Genomic DNA, 6,180 nt, shown 5'->3' with positions numbered 1-6,180 from the left:
GGATGTGTGAATGAGAGTGGTGGATATAAGCAAGTTGTCCAGGTGGGAAAGACGTAGATAGGAATATAGCCATAATAGGATGACAGTTGGATGTTTGGGGGGGAAGCTAGTTGGTCAACTGCAAGTGGTGAAGGATGGATGGGATGACAGCTACCGCTGGGTGGAGGCTGATAAGGTGGAGGAGAGGAGGAAGGGGGGGGGGCGTGATGATGTTAGTAAAGCAGCCAGGACGGAGTGACATTTGGGTCTAGGTGAGGCCGGTTGGGTCGGGGAGGGACGTATTATATCTATCTATCTATCTATCTATCTATCTATATACAGTATATATATATATATATATATATATATATATATATATATATATATGTAGATAGACAGATATAAATATATATATATATATATATATACGAAAAACGGCGTATATTACAAACTTAATCGGATATCTCAAGCTGATCGTAACTAGAAGCTGTGAGGAAAAGGCGCTAGGGGGAGATATTGGAGTGTTGATGGGCAGGTGAGCTGAGGTGTGATGTGAGAGGATAGTTTGCATGGGATAAGGAACTGAGGTGTGAGTGCAAAGGACAGCCTAGGAGAGAAAATAAACTGAAGTGTTGATAAGGAAGATCTTAAAGGTGTGCGGGTGGAATATAGTATGTAGATGAAAAGGATTACACAGGAGGGCAGATAAAATGATAGGCGGATGGGGAGGATAGCGTTACTAAGGAGAGGGTGAGAGTGTGGCTGGAGAAAATAATCTTGGTCGAGAGAGAAACTATGTGCTGGAAATAAGGAGAGAAAAAGTGGGAAGGGTATACTGAAGTACGACCTGGCAGTCACTTTGAATGAGAAGGTAAAAAGCTGGATGTGGATGACGAGGATAGGAAACGTGCGCATAGGACCTACGCACAGTCCCAGTCGGAGTGCTGTATACGGCAGAGCAGTATCTTGACTACCCTCCAGGAAGAATCTTCCCTTCAAAAAAAAAAATAAAAAAAAGAAAGTAAGGCCTATTAGCAGCAGTCAAACTAAAAGCACTCCCCCCAGCCACTTATGGGACAAGACAGCCCAACTCAGTGCCGGTCCAAAGCCCGGATGAAAAGAGCCAAAACCAAAATGGCAGATCAAACCAGGATAGCCCCGGAGCCATAGGACCAAACTGCATGGCGAGGGTTGGCCAAACACATCGACCCCATATAAAAGCGGGAAAAGATGGAGATAAAGAAGGATAAGGAGGATAACCATGGCGAGTAAAAGATGAGGATGTTACTAAGATATTCTTGGTCGGAAAATATATTGAGATATGGATGGGAAGAGCTGCATAAACTCCTGTCCTACAAAGTGTTTCGTTCTTGCAATATTCAGACGATTTTATTCAGATTAAGAAAGAGCCATCGGACGTAAGGTACAGATAAGGGTGTCTGTTAACTGTCACTCTGAGGGTCCTCATGGTAAGCTGTACAGCATCACATGGACGGAAAAATAATAGGGAAAAAGCCAAAATCTGAAAGAGTTAAGAATGAATGCACTAAATATGGGAAGGGTATTTTGGATGGGAGAAATATAATTGGGTTGTTCCGAAAGATATAGAAAAAGAGGTGTGGTTGGGGAGGTTAAATTGAGTAGGAAGAAAACTAGAATGTAGACGGAGAAAGTAAACTGTGGAGTGGATGAGGAACATGTTTCATTTTGGAATATTAAAAGCGGAATGTAAAGGGGAAGGAGGACATCAAGAAAAGGGAAACAAGATGGACAGTGGATTAACCTAAGTGGGGTGTTGCCTAGACGTGTGAACACAGAGGTCAGTGAAGGGAGTAGGGTGTGTGCAACGTGCGTGATATAGGAGAAGGAATGTGTGTGTGTGTGTGTGTGTGTGTGTGTGTGTGTGTGTGTGTGTGCAAAGTGGGTGGACGTGTGTGTGTGTGTGTGTGTGTGTGTGTGTGTGTGTGCAAAGTGGGTGGACGTGTGTGTGTGTGTGTGTGTGTGCAAAGTGGGTGGACGTGTGTGTGTGTGTGTGTGTGTGTGTGTGTGTGTGTGTGTGTGTGTGTGTGGAGTTGTGTTTGTGTGTATATGTGGGCGTGTGTCAGCAAAGTGGATAGCTTGTGTGTGTGTCTTAGCAAAGTGGAGAGAGAGAGAGAGAGAGAGAGGACATCCACGAAGATGAAAAATATGAAAACAGATACAGTATATGGACGAACTAGAGAGCAAATACTGGATAACATTGAGAAAGGATGAATATGTAGACCGGGAGAGAGAAAAGGTGTGTGCAAAAGGGAGTAAAGAGGAAAGAAACATGGAGAAAACGAAGAGTGAGAGAGAAAAGAGTGCACATACCAGTGGACTGTGTGGGAGGATACCTGCACTCCCTTCAGACCTCTGGATCACCTGGTATTTGGCATGCGTGTGGAGTGGAGGGGGGGTGGGAATGGGACGTGGTGAAAGAGGGAGGAGGGGGATGGGACAGAAAGGTAGAAGAGCTTGGAAGGAATTATGTGAAGGGACAGGGGAAAGAGGGAAAAGGGAAAGAAAAGTCAGAGATGTTAGGGGAATGGAGAGGGGAAGGCAGAAAGTGAAATGATGGAGTAAGGAGATAGGACAGAGTACGGGAGAGGAGTTAACGGAAGGGAGAGTGGAAGGGGAAAGGAAGTGGTAAGAAGGAAAGTTGGAATAGGATGGACTGTAAGTAGATGGGGAGGCGAAGGAAGTAAGGGGGAGAGAAGTGGGGTAAGGAGTTGGCATGAGAGCAGAAAGAGGATAAGAGAAAAGAAATTGAAAACAGGAGAGACAAAGTAAAAAAGAAAAAAAAAAGGAACAGTTATACGTAGGTTGGGGAATGGAAGAGGACCCCTGGGGGAGGAGACGAGGTGTCAGATGAGAAAAGAACTGGGGTGAAAGGAGGGGTGAGGAGAACGAATGAGGGCACGGCAGAAAGAGAAAAAAGAACTGAGAAATAGAAGAGATGTGAGCATGGAAGGAGTTAGTGGAAGGAAATGGAGGAAGAGAAGGATGAAGGAATAAAGGAGTAAGAACAAAGGGAAATGGGGGAAGGAGGGAAGAAGGGACAAGGGAAAGACGAATGGGAGGGAAGGCAGGGGAAAAGAGAAAGGGAGAAGAGGGAAGGAGAAGGGATAGAGCAGGTGGCAAACAAGGGAAAGGAAAGAAAAAAAAAAAACAAGAAGAGATAAAGAAATGGGAAGGGGAAAAAAGAGGGGTAAGGAAAAGGAAACGAGGAAGAGGAAAGGATAAGGAGAAGGGAAGAGAAAGGGTAAGGATAAGGAGAAGGAAAGGAGGAACAGTAGGATCAGGTGAATAGAACGAAGGAGTTAGGCGGAGGGAATTGGGGGGAGGGAGGGATATGTAGAAGGTGAAGGGGAAGGAGACGAAAGAAGAAGGAATGGAGGGCAGGAGTAGGGAGGCGTAAGGAAGAGGAGGGGAAAGGAGGGGTAAGAAAAAATGGGGGGTTAGGAAGAGGAAGGAAAAGGTAGGAGGGAAAAGAATGATAAGAAGAAGGGAATGGAAATGAGGTTAAGAACATGAAGAGACTGTCACGAGTCGGCTAGTGACATTGGCTTTTTTGGGAAACCGCGAACTCAAGTGGAATCCCAGTTTATCGTTCAGTTAACCGCTCATTCGGACGGAAGCTTTGTCAAATCAATTTTTCATTGCCATACGTGATCGTCTTTGTGTGAGACATTAGCGCTTCCGCTGAGCGATTTGTTTTGGGCGCGTTTCGCTCACTCGACCGTTAAAAAATGCGGCCTATCGCTCCCATTTCTTTCTCACGAGTTTACTCAGTCCAGTGTTTGCTCTGACGGAGAGAGGTTCTGTGCTCCAGAAGTGTGAGAGAAGAGGTCGCTAGCACCCAGACTCCACTGACTACAGTTTCTCCAAGCTCCCACCCTTGGTGATACACAGCATTCATTGACTAGTATTTCCTTTTTGTATTTTCCTAGTTTTAAGAGCTTTGTTAAGGTGTTTTTCCTAGGCGTAAGAATTTAGCTCGAGTGAGTGAGTGAGTACGATCTCTTTATTTGAATTCATTTGAAGTGTAACGTTAAATTTATTTTTGTAATCAATAAATTTAACAGTTCTTTTTCTTGAGCTTAATGTAATGTAAACTCTTGTTTCATTTCTCCACAGTTAAGCTTATTTCTCTTATAGGTCCTAGCTTGCATAAACGTTTGCCATTCATAACTGGTACTTAGGCCAATCTTGTGTATTAAGCTTAAAATCCGTTGTGCCTCCTAGGAGTTAAGCATCAGCAAGAACCTGATATTATTATTAGTATTAGTTATTTATTGTCAGGGGTGAAGTAACTTTCTCCAGAGGCTAACAGTACTAGTAATCAGCATTTGTGAGTAATTAGTCTCTGCTGTGTACTGTTGAGAAAGTTTATAAATTCTCGTTCTGAGAAAATCGGCAAAGTAAGCCAGCGTAAAGAATTATTGCTTGATGTAGCAAGACAATCATTGTCCCTGCTTTTCAATATTATTGAATATTATTATCAATTAAATAATAATAAGCATTTATTTTAAAAACCCCGTGATATTTTTAAAAACCCGTGACAATTGGCGACCTCATTCCAGGATATTAACTCCTAGCTCTAAAGCTATTCACGAGATAGCACTCACTCGTTCATATTTAGGAATTTATCATTAAAGTTTATAGGCACAAGTTTACTGGTGGTTACCGTTAATTTAGCAAGTGAATTTTTGCTTTATTAATCAATAGAGTACTTAACTCTAGTTTATTCTTGGTAACGCCAGACGATTTTATTTGCTCCTGGGTACCCGCCGTACCCATTGTGTTAATTATTGAGTCTTCTCAGTTATTTGCAAATTTTGTTTTATTTTTGCCAGTTAACTAGATAAGACTGGTCACCACTAGCTTGTGTCTGTATTCTTTACTTGTGTTATTAGCATTCGTTGCGAAGCAGTCAGTACTCAGTTTCGTTTGCTTAATAAATTAGCAACATGGCTACCACTGTATTTTTACAGAAAGCCAAAGAAATGGGTCTTTCGGACCCAACCGAAATTAAAGAGTATATACTCTCATGGCATAATCAGGAGCAGCAGCGCGAGAATGATGCCCATGAAGAGTGTAAGATTCAGCACGAATACGAGCGAGAACAGCGTGAGGAACGCGAAAAGGAGCGCGAATACGAGCAAAAACAGCGCGAACTCGACTTAGAACACGAGCTAGAACAGCATGGGGAACGAGAGAGAGAACGAGAGCACGAACGTGCCGAGCGAGAAGCACGTGAAAAACACGAATATGAAATGCTGAAGCTCAAGCGAGATTCCTTGGCTTCAGATACATCTGGTGCAGTTGGTCAAAGCTCCACGAGCGTTCTCCCTGCACATGTCCTGGCGACCCCACGCATCAAGCTTCCTTCATACAAGGAAGGCGAGCGAATCAAGCCGTACATAGCTCGTTTTGAGGACATGGCAGACATGTATCAACTGGATGAGGCAGCTAAGCGGCTCCAATTTCTTAGTTTATTTGAGGGCCCTGCCCTCGATATTCTCCACAGAATTCGTGGAGACAATCTCACGTATGAGATGATGAAAGCTGCACTCATTAAGGCGTATGGTCTCACAGTAGACGACGCCAAAGTTCAGTTCATGCGAGCTCGTCTCCAAGACAAGGAGACAGCTATTCAGTTCCTCGACCGTCTCTCTGCTTACTTAAATGAGTGGATGGAGAAATATGAAACTCCTTCCATGCGTGAGGGGATAATTGACCTTATGCTGCGTACACAGCTAGAGAGGTCGTGGCCTGCTGAGCTCATAGCACAGCTTAAGATCTGCCAGGTGAAAGATGCCAGCCAAATGACAGAGAAGGCTGACACATTCTTTACTGCATACGGGTATCAAATTCGTAAGCAAAACACCTGGAACAACAGAAAACCTGATAAGTCTGGGAAGCCGTCTCAGACTGAACCCCAGCAACAAGGCCATTCTCAGAGTAATGGTCAAGGTCCAAAACCGCAGTGGAAGGACCAGGGGCAAAACACTCAGAAACCTGAGTGGAAGAGGTACAGTAAGTACCCTAACCAGCAGCAGTATCAGCCACGCAACCGACCGTTGGGACAAACTTTTTCACCACCAGCTCAAAAGAGGCAGGAAGCGAATGCAGCCTTCATTCCTCAGCAGCAGCACGGTGGTCACGTCCCTACCAGTA

Source organism: Coenobita brevimanus, chromosome 23 (assembly GCF_032717465.1).
Source record: "Coenobita brevimanus isolate Jiangsu-jjx chromosome 23, ASM3271746v2, whole genome shotgun sequence".
NCBI classification, from domain to species: Eukaryota; Metazoa; Arthropoda; class Malacostraca; order Decapoda; family Coenobitidae; genus Coenobita; species Coenobita brevimanus.
This window is presented reverse-complemented; position numbering follows the sequence as displayed.